The sequence below is a fragment of the Epinephelus fuscoguttatus genome, linkage group LG24 (assembly GCF_011397635.1).
Source record: "Epinephelus fuscoguttatus linkage group LG24, E.fuscoguttatus.final_Chr_v1".
Classification (NCBI taxonomy): Eukaryota; Metazoa; Chordata; class Actinopteri; order Perciformes; family Serranidae; genus Epinephelus; species Epinephelus fuscoguttatus.
In genome coordinates this window covers 5971739-5986107 of record NC_064775.1, presented here as the reverse complement: position 1 = coordinate 5986107, position 14369 = coordinate 5971739, and positions in this window count along the sequence as shown.

The following is a 14369-nucleotide window of genomic DNA, read 5'->3' as shown; positions in this document are numbered from 1 at the left end:
AAAAGAGAGAGAAGGAGCTTTGTGTTTCACAGGAGGTCTCCCGCCAGACTAGACCTATATTAGCCTGAGTAGGGGCTGGTCCAAGGCAAGCCTGAGCCAGCCCCTAGTTGAAAACAATTTTGTTTTTCTTTCTTTGTAATATTCATATTATTTTCTTGCTTCTTTTCTCACTTTTGAACCAACCTGGCAACACTGCGGCAGCTAGAGGGCCACTTGACCAGGCTAGGCAACCACCTGGTGCACATTCTCCGGCTTCTAGCTGGTCAGTCCATGTGGTAGCACCAATGGCTGAAACCTAAAAAATAAGGGCATTGTCTCCCCGTGCTGCCGACACCACACAGAGCTTCAGAGCGCCAGGGATGAGATAAAAGATAAATGATAGTATGACAGTAACATCCAAAACATAAGATACACTCTCACTTTCCAAATACTTGTGTTAAAAAATATGAAAACAGCCAAAATAAGCTGCTGGTGGAAAAGTCATGACACACCGCTCCATTCAAGAGTGGAGCTGTAGTGATTAAAATTAACATTTACATAAAGTTTGCTCTAACTGGATAAATACTTATTTTTGTGAAGTACTTTATGCTCTGCTATTCTCCACGTGGCTATGCTAACGAATCAGCCTAAGTTGTATTTAAAACAGCAATCAAATACAGAGCCGCCACATTAAACTTTTTCCAGCAGAATTATCATTTTCCTGTTTAGACAAATTGTTGATTGCTCTCTTAACAGCATTAATCATGCATTAATGTCATTTACTTTTAGCGCCATCAGGTGCCTCAGGACTAAACCCTCTTCTATGTTTAACTGCATCCATAATCAAGGACTCATGAATACGCATAGGGCTTTCTGATTATACCTCTGAAGATGTAAACAAGTATAATTAACGCTGTGATTATCAACTTTAGAGGAATTAATTACTTTTGATGTGTGAACATCTCAAGGAGCTCCCCTCAGTTTAAAAGCTTGTTAAGAAACTCAATGAAGCTGCATCCTGCATGTCAGGAGCAGGCAGCACAGATCTGTGTGCAGCACGTTGTTAGGGGGGGATAACATGATTAAGTGATGCTTTGCTGGCACAAAACAAAACAATAGATACTGACAACAGTCATTAATTATTAAAGTGATGGTTTGCCAATGATGGCTTTCATTAAAAATCAGCTCAGTCAGTCACTATCATTGATCAATACTAAACTGCTCGTCTGCGGGAAGCCCTGTTTTATACAAATGCAACATTCCAACCAAATTTAACACAAGTCTGAACAACTATGTATTGTTGCTGTCGTTGCGATTTGTTATTTTAGAGGCATTTCTATCCTCACTTTTCATATTTTGAAACTCAGTTGTTAACTGCTGAAGGCACTGTTGGGTGCTCTTGCAAAATCGAGGAATGCATTTTCAAGTGACATATTATGCAAAATGCTCCTTGTAATGTCTTTTCTGCATAAATGTGTCCCCGCTGTGTCTAGTGATCTGCACAGTATCAGTAAAGGCCATCCTCTTTTTTATTTTCTTGCACCAAATATCAGAAAATGTAAGTTCCAAAACACCAGTCAGATTTGCCTCCCCATGTATGTCCTATAAAGGCCCTGACGGTTGGCCGTCAGTCAAAGTCGGGCCGTCGGTGAGCATCTGTCGCCTAGTTTTCGCCCCACACCGTAGGCACTTCAGCGGCGGCGGCTTTTCAGCCGATTGAGCATGTTGAATCAGCAGCGGAGCTTGTCGGTAGGAGAGATCACTCTGATTGGCTGTTCAGGTTTTATTCCCTCGCTCCTGTAGTGAGTGAATCTGCCTGTAGTGAAACCAGGGCTAACCAGTGCTTCCTCCTCAGGCTCCACTTCACTCAGCTGCCTGACACACCCGCTGCTTCTTCCCACTTTAACCTGAATAGCCACAGCACGACCAGAGGGAAACACAGCCAGTTAGCCTCCGCTAGCCCCGGCTCTCCGTTTGGATCCAACCGGAGCACCGAGCCCTGGTTTGTTATTCAGGTTAAAGTGGGAAGAAGCAGCGGGTTTGTCTGGCAGCTGAGTGAAGTGGAGCCTGCGGAGGAAACACCGCAACCGTCTGGATGTAATAGTCGGTGGAGATGCTGCGGTGCTCGGCTGCACAGATAGGAAACCCCTCGGCTGACAGGATGTACCACTCTCTCACTCTGCTACTTTGTTTATCTCATGCATGTGTTCAGATGCAACTGACACAGGGTGACGTGAGGCGACGTGGACGACGCAACAGTTGGCTTTCGTCGCTGCTAGTTCTTTGATGTCGGTTTGGTGTGTCGGCACCTTAAATTGATGTTTTTTGGGGCAGCAGTAGCTGAGTCCATAGGGACATGGGCTAGAAACCAGAGGGTCCCTGGTTGAAGTCCCCATCCAGAGGGTGGGCTGGTAGCTGGAAAGGTGGCAGTTGATCTCCTGGGCCCAGTATTTCAAAGTGATCTGATAGGATTATCCTAGCCAGATTGGATTAAATCCTGATCTGATCTGAAAACTGGGTATTTCAACACAGATCAAGAGGATCCTTATTCTGAGGATCAGGATTCAGATCTGGTAATCCAGTCCTCCCTTTAATACAGATAAAGGCTGCATTTGGGTATTTCAAAAGTTAAGGCAGAGATCTGGATCAATTTGATACCAAATTTCAGGATTATTTGGATCCCACCTCAGAGGTGGATTTGACAATGCTTCAGCTCCACTTCTCCTAGATACTGTTACTCAAGATGTTCATTACACTTAATCTAAATTAGTGTTTTAGTTGTAAGTAATTTCAAGCATAGAAAAATATTGTTTGGCCATACTTCCTGAAACTGCTGTAAACAAGAGTAACACATACAGACCTATTTCTCAACGTCTAGTTTCACATTGTAACTTGTTTGTACCAAAACATCCAACATATGTTTGTGGTCAGACAAAGGCAAGGAAATGTAGTGCAAAGCAAATTTATTTGTATAGCACATTATTTTCTTTACATAGAGTGCAAGAAACAACACAGAGATTAACATAATAAGCACATGGACAACAACTCAGTCCTTTGACACTTCTGAATGAACCGCATAATTCATACTAGTACTGTGTATTTTTCCAATACTGCAGCAGTCTGCTCTGCACACATGTAAAAAAAAAAAAATTAAAAAGTCTGCTGTGTTGGCGATAACGTAACGTTAAACTCTGAACAGGTTGGTGTTCAGATTAATTCCCTTTTAAATTAAACCATAGACCGCAAAATACACCAACAAAGCCAGCTACCTTGCTAGCCTGCTAGCTACTGAACATGCAAGTCAGTGGAGCCATGTTAGCTACCGTTAGTATGACCTCGGCTCAATTAGAGATCGGTACGCCCAGGTTTTAAATAGGTGACAATTCAAATAGCTGGCTCACATCAGATGGTGGGTGGCTGTCTTAAAAACGCTACACATTAGGTAACGGTAATTTTACATTTTGATGTGAAAGCTGTGCTACCAACTGCTCCTTTCGTGAAGTAGTCCGCCATAGAGACAGAGCACAACGGGTCATAATCTGTAAGCCACGCCCCCCAAAGGGGAAACGTTTCAGATCCGGGGGCGGAGTCATGACATTTAGAAATCCGTATCCAGTCAGACTGGGATCAAAGTGATCCACCCTGTCAATGTTTAGAAATACCCAGATAAAGTCAGCAGGATCACCTTGATCCCTGACTGAGAAAAGGAGGATTTCATTATCCAGATTATTCTGATCCAGATTACAAGTTTTGAAATACTGGGCAAGGTTGGAGTGAGAGTGTGTTGGTTTGCCACTACTGTGATGGATAGGGTTATAGAAAGTTTTCATGTTTATAATCCATCAAAAATTTGTCCATTTAGTTGGATTTTTTTTTCTGAATATCATGCAATTCTGTTCCACAAACCTACAAACCTAGGTAAGGTACAGTAAAGGGTGAGATGAGAGAAAACAAGAGAAGATAAAAAGGTTACGAGGTTACAGTGTGGTAAAACCCAAAGTAAAGTGAGTCAACAGCAGCCTGGCTTGTGTAATTGTCAAATGTTTGTGCATGCTGTCCAGAAGAGACAGCTCTTGCAAACCAGCAGGGAGGCGCTTCACATTCTGAGGGATAATAATGTTGCTGATGCGGGTAATTCAAAGGTCTGGCAAAGACCTTTATGACCAGTGAGGTGAGAGCTTACGGAAACAAATAGCACATCAGGGTCAAATGCAAAGATGCTGAAAGGCCTGTTATATTGATATAAAAAGGGCATGTTTATAGAGTACAAAATGTTTCTTTGAACAATAAATCTCTCAAACAGGACCAGCCGCATGTGAAAAGACCAACAAGTCCCTCACTTAAGGACAAGCTTGAGTTGAAACTCTCGAGGCGCTGAGGATAAACTTAGTTCTTTACAGTTTTGAGGCGTTCGATCACTTGAGCACGAGGACTCGTTCCAGGCAAACAAAGCTGATTTCGTGGTAAAACCTCGAGTGGCTCCTTGAAGGTTACCGTTAATTGGGACTATTTATCAACACACTCCAGCCAATAGTGACAAGTACATGCTCTTTTTCCTGTTTCTCATTACCACTATCTGTAATGAGGGGAGAATGTATCTTTGAATTTACATACAAGGGCAGGCTGGGAAAGAGGGAACTGGGGAGTTTCGGGGAGTCGGTCAGTAATGGAATGAATAATTTGCCATTCTTTGCAGAATTTTTCAGGAGGACAAAGGTGGATTGAGGTGATAGTGAGTCCTGCCAAACAAATTGCTGCTGTCAATAGGCCAATCCTTCTGGAAATCCAGAAATAAGGTGTTTGGTTCCAAGGCTAAAAATGTTCACAGTTTGTTCATCGGCATAAATTAAACCTGTTAATATAACAACCTCTGAAGTCCTATTTAAAATAATTGGATTTGTGGTTCAGATACAGAGGCCCAGTGATCAAAGTCACATGAAAAACATTACTAAACAAATACTCATGAATAAATGTATCTATGTTATGTGATAGTATTGTGATGTAATGCTGTGCTATATTACATGATTGGTTGTGAACTCATTCAGACTAAAGCAAAAGCCAATTACATTCAGGTCTTCCGACCACTCAAAGTACTTTTTTTACACTGTCACACACACTCACCCTCTCACACACTCATGTATACACTGTTAGCTGAAACTACCATACAAAATTTGCCAAATCTTCTCTGCCAATGCCAAACAGATTTTCTTTTACTGTTGCGACTGACTCTTAGTTTGAGCTTCTGGTACCCCCAGGTGCTGACAATCACGTGCCTGACATCCTGACCCCTGTGTAACAGTGATCCACAGCAGGAACAGGACAGCACCTCAAATTTCAATCGTCACACCAGTCCTTATTCACCGTAAAGCACAAGCCTCCTCTTCTTCCCTCACCAGAGTACTCTACTCTGTCAGATTGGCACATAGAAAGAGTGATCTGGCTCAATGCATCTGTCCAAGTTTTAGCCAAGTTTTGGATTAGTGATGGCCAAATGAAGCTTCATGAACCACCAGCTGTATTTCCCGAACCCCCTAGACAGTGCTCTCGGTGTGATGAAAAAGGCTCAAGGGATGGCAATGCAGTTTGGTTTCAACCCTTTGTTCAACAAAGAGTGCCAGAGTGGACCCCAAAAAATAAAGAAAATAGTTTATGAAGCTTCATTTGGACATCACTACAAAGGATATTACACTTCCTGAAAACTGATGTGACATCGATGTCAGATTATTTTCCAAAACCTGTACAATGGCTAGCAGGATGCTAGTTCAGCTGGAACCCATGCTCTCCATCTTTTCCTTGATGTTTACTGATGTTTACCTTTGAAAACCTCATCCTGGCTAACTAGCAGTTAGCTAGCAGGCATTGGCAAGAGAAGACTTTAGTTGATTTCCAAATACTGCCAGTGACCATCATCCAAATCCAACTTAAGAAAGCAGCACCAAGACTTACAAAATAGACATATGAGCATAAATTTGGCACAGATTTAGTGAAGCTGGCAGAGGCCTATGGTTAGTTACCTCTGCTGAGTCAAGTTTTTCAAAACTTAAGAACATTAAAACATATCAATCCATAGAAGTTCATTCTGTCTAAGTGTTAAATGTCACCAATGAGACATGTCACCAATGACATCTGGTGACGCTTCTGAAGAAGACGGAAGACACCCGTCAAAACATCTATCCATCCATTTTCATCCACTTATCCTGGACCGGGTCGTGGGGGCAGCATGCCAAGCAAAGTACCCCAGATGTCCCTCTCCCCAGCAACGTTTTCCAGCTCCTCCTGGGGGACCCCAAGGTGTTCCCAGGCCAGACAAGATATGTAATCCCTCCAGCGTGTTCTGGGTCTGCCCCGGGGCCTCCGACCAGTGTGACGTGGCCGCAACACCTCCAGCGGGAGGCGCCCAGGAGGATCCTGATCAGATGCCCGAGCCACCTCAACTGACCCCTTTCGACGTGAAGGAGCAGCGGCTCTACTCCGAGCTCCCTCCAAATGTCCGAGCTCCTCAACCTATCTCTAAATCTGAGCCCAGCCACCACACAGAGGAAACTCATTTCCACCGCTTGTATCCGCAATCTCATTCTTTCGGTCACTACCCAGAGCTCATGACTCATGAAGTCAAGGTAAAACAACCTTATCTTGTCTGATATAAAAGAAAAGAAAAACACTAAATAAAACACATCAACTGAGATGACAGATAGAAGGTCTAAATGGTCTTGCTTTCATTAGCATCAATGCAGAACATGTTTACAGGCTGTTATATAATGAGCGGTTAAACAAAACAATTGCGCTTAGGTCAACCAAACGGCTACCAATGACCCTGAATTAAAGCGCAACTCTTTCACGTTATTGGATGTTTGCCGTTACAACAATGCAACAGTAGCTTGAATACCTTTTACCTCTGCATTAATATTTTAATTGCCTTGTTACAGTCAAGATGCTTTCAGGCAGTATCATGAATGTTTTTATTAAAATGACTGCATAGAAATGTGACACTCAGCATGCAGCACTGCACTGACAGCTTGTAAAGGCCTGCCTTTGATACCATCCACACGGTACGGCGTGGTGACCTTGTGTGGCTATACAAAAAAAGTTCTAAACAGAGACAGATTGTGATAGGAGGTGGATTTGTGCAGAAAACAGACATCCTTATCAGGTAATTATGGCTACAATACTGTCACATTTCATTCCATTTGCTACCTGCTATCTGAGCTGAAACAAATAAAGGCTGCGTCTTGTCTTGAATCCAAATGTGACATACAGTATGCACTTCAGGCAACACAGAAACTGTCAAAAGACAGGCAGGAGGGAATATCTCAGAGCAGGAGTCTTCCGGCTCTTTCTTTGCTCAGAGATTACCGATGCCTGGTTGATTTAATCATCCACATTAACGGAACTAATTAAAATTTCTGTGCCCATTTTGGTAAAAGAGGCCTTCACAATGGAATTACCTTGAGATGCTGCTTGTCCCCCCAGGCCATTGGTATGCAGGGACGGTGCTGTTTTCAGCACGCTTGACAAGTCTTATCTTCAGCAGTCGTCCACAGGTGTTCCCTGTCACAGGAGCGTGATCAAAATGCTGTGCAGGGACTGGGCTGCAGCCAAACGCTGTTTACCCACCCAATTACAGGCAGGTTGCTGCATCCCTGGAAGTGAGGCATCTCCACATGCATCTTCACTCTTAATAACGGTAACAGTGACCAGCAGCTACAACTTACAAACAAGTTATTTCCATTTTAAAAACTTCTAAGAGCGTGTAGTGAAATGATGATCTACTTGGACGAAAACATTGCCAACTTGAACATTTGGGTGTGTATTAAAATCTAGAATGTGAGGTCTGAGAAAATGCTGAAGCTCAGTTAGTTGTTTTATAATATCCTACAACATTAAAGTCAACAACATCCATTTATCAGTCCCCTCAGGATGTTGCCATGTCTCGGTTACAATGATTAACAGAAATTCAGGCAATGTGAATTCTGCGTGACCTTGCAATTTTTTCCAATCACTGCAACACTCCAGTGACTATGTGATTATTTAAAACTCAAAATCTCATTTCATTGTAGAGCTATGTGAAGCACATTGATTCACCCAGCCCCTTTCTCTCTATGTCCATTATAAGACTACTACTGCAGGACTGGAGCTCTGTGCCTGCACACACAGTGACAGGGGTAACAGTTAGCATCACGCAGCTAACGTTAATCAATGGTTATTAATAGGTTTAATGACAGAATCGAGCCGTTTCAGTGTCAGTGTGAGATTAAGAGCTTGGTGTCCAATATTAGGAGATGCTGCAGGATTTCTGCCCTAGAGGTCACTGATACCAGTTGGTGTCAAGTTTTACGCTAGAATTCCACTGGATGTGTGTCCGTTGCGGTAAGACAGTGCTGGTTATCCGCTGCGTGCTCCGCCGTCCGTCAACACCCACTGGCGGTGCAGTTCCGTGTGCTGAATTGCTGTGTTGTGCTCCGGCGTGGGTTAGGAACCATGAGATGAGCCAGCAGGGGACTGGCAGAGAGTACGTCGAGGCCAGGCAGAAGTTTGAGAAGCCAGCGGGTAAGCAGTCACAGGATGCACACACAACGGCAAGTGTGGCGACACGGTGAAAGTCTCATGACCACAGGAAATCAAAGGTCGTGGGACAGTAATGCCAGGCAGCCAGAGGCAAACAGGAACCAAGAATGCAGAAACAGGTCTCAAGGTGAGGGACAGAAAACTGATGTGTTAATCAGGAATCAGATGAAGCAGGATGGTCAGAGGGAGGCGGGGTCGGCAACAGGGAATCAGTGCTGGACAGTCTTGCACGAGTGGTGAGGAATAATCTGGCAATGAATGTCTATGAAGCCGGCACATGTGTATTGTAATACCGTGATTAATCAGGAACAGGTAAACTGAGTTGCCTTAAGGTATTTTTTTATGCTGTTGTTGTGTAGTGGCTAACAACAAAACATAAATGGCCTTGTCTAGAGTCAGTGTTGGGTTTGTCCGTTCTGGGCTACTGTAGAAGCATGGTGGTGCAACATGGCGATCTCTGTGGATGAGGACCCGCTCCCTATGTGGATATAAATGGCTCATTTTAAGATAAGGAAAACAAAATTCTGATTTTCAGATGTTTATACACTAAAGAAAACATATTAAATTAAATTCCTGGCAATATATCATCTTAGATCCTACACATGTTGGCATTGCTCAATAGGAAGAGGACTTAATAACACTCCACAGTAAGGCAAAATTTGAGTGAGGGAACAACATGCATGGCTATTGTCAAAGGGGGCCTTTCAACTTTCACCTCAAGATATCTGAATGAAAATAGGTTTTATGGCTACCAATGAGTCTTTTGGTTTTGCTGTGCCTCCCCTATGGAAAATTTCTGGGGACACCACTTTTTGTGCCATCAGAACTGTGAGGTGTTTTTCCCTGAAAAATCTGCTATTACCCATTTCTGTGAAGGTGTTATTTGCTAAATCGCAGAACTGAGCAATGCTGATGGAATATTTTTTACCTCCTAAACACATAAAGGAGACAAAGATGGAATATCAAAGCAGCAGAGATTTGCATCACAATTTCCTAATTCCTCAAAGCACTTTGCATATCTAGTGCAGTCGTGAGTGGAGTCATTTCTTCCGCCTCTCGACATGTGTAGGAGCCACCTGCTGACAGCACATACAGACAGGAACTGTGTGTACAATTTAGTAATTCCAGGTGTAAATGAGTTGCTGTTTCAGCATCACTGGCCTCCTTGGCAGACTGACGTGGATTTCCTCTTGCTGTCTCTGCACTGCTGCGTCTGACTTGACAGAGGAAATCCACTTTTGGGACAGTTGGTTGTGTGTGAGGTGTCAGTATCTCAACATTCAGATTTCACATCTGTTTTACTTAAAAGGAAATATGTAACTTTTACAACTCAACCCTATACCTGCCACTGTGGCTACCGCAGAACTTTGGTTGTAGCTATGTGCTAGTGATGTACAAGTGAAGCTTCATGAACGACCAGTTGTATTTGCTGAACCCACTAGATGGCGCTCTTGGTGTAATGAAAAAGGCTCAAGGGATGGCAGTGCAGTTTGGTTTCAACCCTTTGTTGAACAAAGAGTGCCAGAGTGGACCCAAACATAAAGAAAATGGTTCATGAAGCTTCATTTGGCCATCGCTAGTTGAAACCAAACTGCATTGCCATCCCTTGAGTCTTCTTCCTTACGCCAAGAGCACCATCTAGTGGGTTCAGCAAATACAACTGGTGGTTCATGAAGCTTCATTTGGCCATCTCCACTATGTGCGTTTGTGCACAACTTCAATAAGTACGTTAAACTTTCTTCTCTCTTCAAAATGAGTGGATTAGATAAAGTTTAAATGTGAACTTTTTCAAATTGATGGCTACAGGAGTTAATATGTGAAGTCTGTTGAAAAGTTGTGTCTGGCATAATAGTGGCAGAATCTCCAGATCTCAGAAAGTTGCCGTGTTAAATGTCACCATAACCATTCGAAATGACGGCTGAAACTACAAATGGAAGAGCCAGATAGCAAGTGATGAATTTCACTTTAATGAAGCCTTTCCTTCTCTGTTTTAGATGTTTCACCACGGGGTGCTTTTCTCCGAATTGTGCAGTGATTCATGCTTTCTCAGACAATAGACACAATACCAATCAAACCCTGGAACTGCTTTTGGGCATTTTCACTTAAATGTTTTTGGCTCGGTCTTGAGTTGAGTTCGAAGTGTGAGAAGAATGACTGTTATTTTCTAAAACACCCTTTGGTTATTCCATTTGTCAGGCTTTCAGCTGCATGCTGGAAATGCTGTTGAGCTCTGTTTGATCTGGCAGCCAGCTGGTAGACACTGACAAAAGGACTGATGAAGCTGATTACCTTCAAACTAGCATGTCAAGCCAGACCCTCCAAATCAGACAAAATGTATTTCATAGCGGGCTACGTCAGAATTAGCTGTGTTACCAGACTAAGAAAAAACACCTTCAGCTCAGGGTTGTATCTTTAAAGTTGACAGATTAGCTGCTTTTTTCTTCAATCAAATGCATATGGCTCCTGGAGGTCCTGGGAGTTTTTATCTCTGATAAAGGTATAATATGCTCCTGGCTGACTGTGTGCCACAGATAGAAAATAAAAGAGAAAACAGTTTAATAGGCTATTTTTCATTGCTTTCTTGATGTGTCCTTGTAAAGAGACTATTAAGTTGTCTTCAGAGACAAATTACAATACTGATAAACTGAGCATGTTTGTTGATCCGACTGATCTCACTGAGCCATAAAGGAAGCCAGAAGGCATACAGTTTCTCTGTAATAGCCAAACAAGCATCAGATAACATCACATACCAACATTACGGTGAGACGGATCTATCACAGGGTGCATTCTGTTCCACATTAGCACCTTGTCTTGCCTTGATGTCCTCCCTTCAGTGAGCCCTCCGGTGATGGTATTTGTGGAAAAAGTCAGCACCGCAAATAGGCCAAGAAATCAATTGAAGGTGAAGTTGAACATTTCTCATGTCCAATAAAAAATGCTGCTACAATATTTGGACTCCTAAAAGACTGAGCAGTACTTTAAAAGGAATGCAAGGTCAGTGGAAAGTTACACCTAACCATTCTTCAACTTGTTTCATTTCTCGAAGAAACTCCTCATTTTCCGAACGCTAATTAATTAGAACTAATGTTTCATCATCTCTAATTAATAAAAATAGCTTCAGGCTTGTCTTTCTCTAAGTACAACCTGTCCACAGTGTAGCACCGCAGATGAACAGATTATGAAAACATTTACTTTCCTTTAGCGTCCTACCTGTGTGATCTCATGTGAGTCATGCCTTGTTTGACATGAAGAAAAATGAATGACCAAGAGAGATACTGGAGATTATCTGGGGGAATATTACTACCTTGCTGCACTGGAACTGGGACTGAATTTCAATTTCTTTACACCCCAGCCACTTGGTGCAGCATTTGACAGGTATTTTGTAGTGATGGCCAAATGAAGCTTCATGAACCACCAGTTGTATTTGCTCAATCCACTAGATGGCGCTCTTGGTGTAATGAAAAAGGCTCAAGGGATGGCAATGCAGATTGGTTTCAACACTTTGTTGAACAAAGAGTGCCAGAGTGGACCCAAAAAATAAAGAAAATGGTTCATGAAGCTTCATTTGGCCATTACTAGTTGATGTAAGAACATCTGAGTAGTTTTCCTGAGCAATAACTCCTCAACTCAACCGCCAGAATAAATGTTCATATTGTAGGTTTCTGCAAACCACAGATAACAATGTACCTTATTATGTAGTAAACTTTACATTTCAGCAACGTTGCGGTTAACGTGTGGTTATGTTTTGGCAAAAAAACCCACTTGATTATGGTTAGGAACAGATCATGTTTTGGCTTAAAATACTCCCTTTTGGTGGCACAATCACAGCTGGAAATGCTGCCGATGTTACCTTTGTTAGTCTCGAACAGCGGTCTGCAGCTGGCAGCTGTTTTGCTTCAGCACCCCTCAGCAAAAATGCATTCTCACCCACATGATTGGGGGCCCTGTTAAAATAATCTACTGTATAGTGCATGGTCTAAAGTGTATGGCGCAAGTGCATTTAGGATGTGTCCAACTCCAATGTTGCACAAAATTTGGGCGCACTGTAAGGTGCAGGGAGTAAAGAGGTTGTATTTAGTCCCTTAATTAACCATAGGTGTATTTTTGGCCGAACATGAATTCAACCAATCAAAGTGTCATCTCCCAGTCCCTTAAAAACCAGGTCTGCCTGTACCTGGCCCACATGGCAGATTCGGCATGTCACTGCAGCAAATATTGTAAGATTTTTGAGCAGTAAAACTAAATCCTGTAGTTAGAAACTTGACAAAGAAAACAGAACTAAAATTTTAGCTCCTTAAATAATCAATGAAGTCATGCTGCTTTTGTGTGTAAATGAGCACAGCCTCTCTCTTTGATTGTGGAATCAAACAGCAGCTCTGCTCTGATCTCTGCTATGTTCACATTTTACAGAAAGTCATTCAAATTTTCCTCATTAATAATGTATTATGTCACCCACCTGCAACCTATAAATGTGTCCCTGTGTGTGTAACAAGTACAGTATAAGCGCGTTGTGAACTGCCTCTGTAGGCGCATTTTACTATCTGAAATATGAGCCCTTTAGATAGCAAGAAAATACAGCGCCACTCTGACGTTAGACCAGGTTTTTGTTTGTCAATGGCACAGTCACTTCGTGCTGCCTCAAAATAGCAAACTGCCAAAAATTTGCCTGACCCTACCTCATTTTAAGACTGACACGCTCATGGGCGCACAGATGGGTGCAAGTAAATTCGCTACGTAGACAATGTGGCTGCTGGCCAAGAAAACCAACTGCCAACTAACTGCATTAGTCTGAAACTAACAATGAGAGCTACCCCGCTTTGCCAGGATGCAAGATAGGCTCCTAGATCTTCCAGAGGCTTCAGCTTTGACCTGGCAGGTGTTTTTTTTTTTTTTTTTGTAATAATTTTGTACAGTTGGTAGTTGTGGATATCCCATCTCTCTGCCAATCATGGGAACGCACGGTCCATGCATCCAGAATGTAATTCCTCAGATACTGAGCTGGATAAAGAGAAAACCAGCCCGCCGATAAACACTCCTCAGCTGGGTGACAAACGCAGACATGGTGCACCACTATTGTTACATGTGGTTACAGTGATGTCTGTCACATGAAACCACTCCAGGAGCTGTCGACTTGTCACCACTTCAGAGTCTGGGAAAGGACTGTGGGTTACTGTATCATAACTCCAAAATACACGCTACTGTTGATGCACCTGATATGATCACTGTCGCTGCAGTGTGACGAGCTGAGCATGTGCACATTGAGAAAACAAAAGATGGGAAAATGGTTGAGCTTTCACATGAACACACACTGTCTCTGTCACACAAGATGTAAGCATCTGTGCTTTCAGTGGTATGTCCATCTGTAGGCTAATATATAATTCAGCAAGCCAGTGTATAATGTTAGAAGCCTTTGGTGGTGACAGAACCCCAAGGCAGCCAGCCATGAGAGGGCATCAGATTGCTGGATTACTTGTGACATTTTGGGGCTATTGTTTTCACAGCTCATAAGGTACCTAAATCAAGTTTCGACATTTCACACCTGTAGCTGGAGTGAAATGCACGCCCTCGCTACAGTGTGTTTGTGAGTACAAGTCGCAGAGGGGTGCAGTGTGTGCTGGAGCAAATAAAAGACAGGGAGCGAGAGATTAAATAACAAATATAGAGTCCTCCAGTGAATTTTTCTTACAACGCTGGATCGGTGAGGAGCAATAATGTGTTCAGAAGCTGTTTTCAGTGCTGCTGATTCAGAGGTCAGAGTTAAGTTACTGTACAAGGAAAAGTGCTGCATAGTTATCCAAACTACACACCATGAAATGTATCTGGAC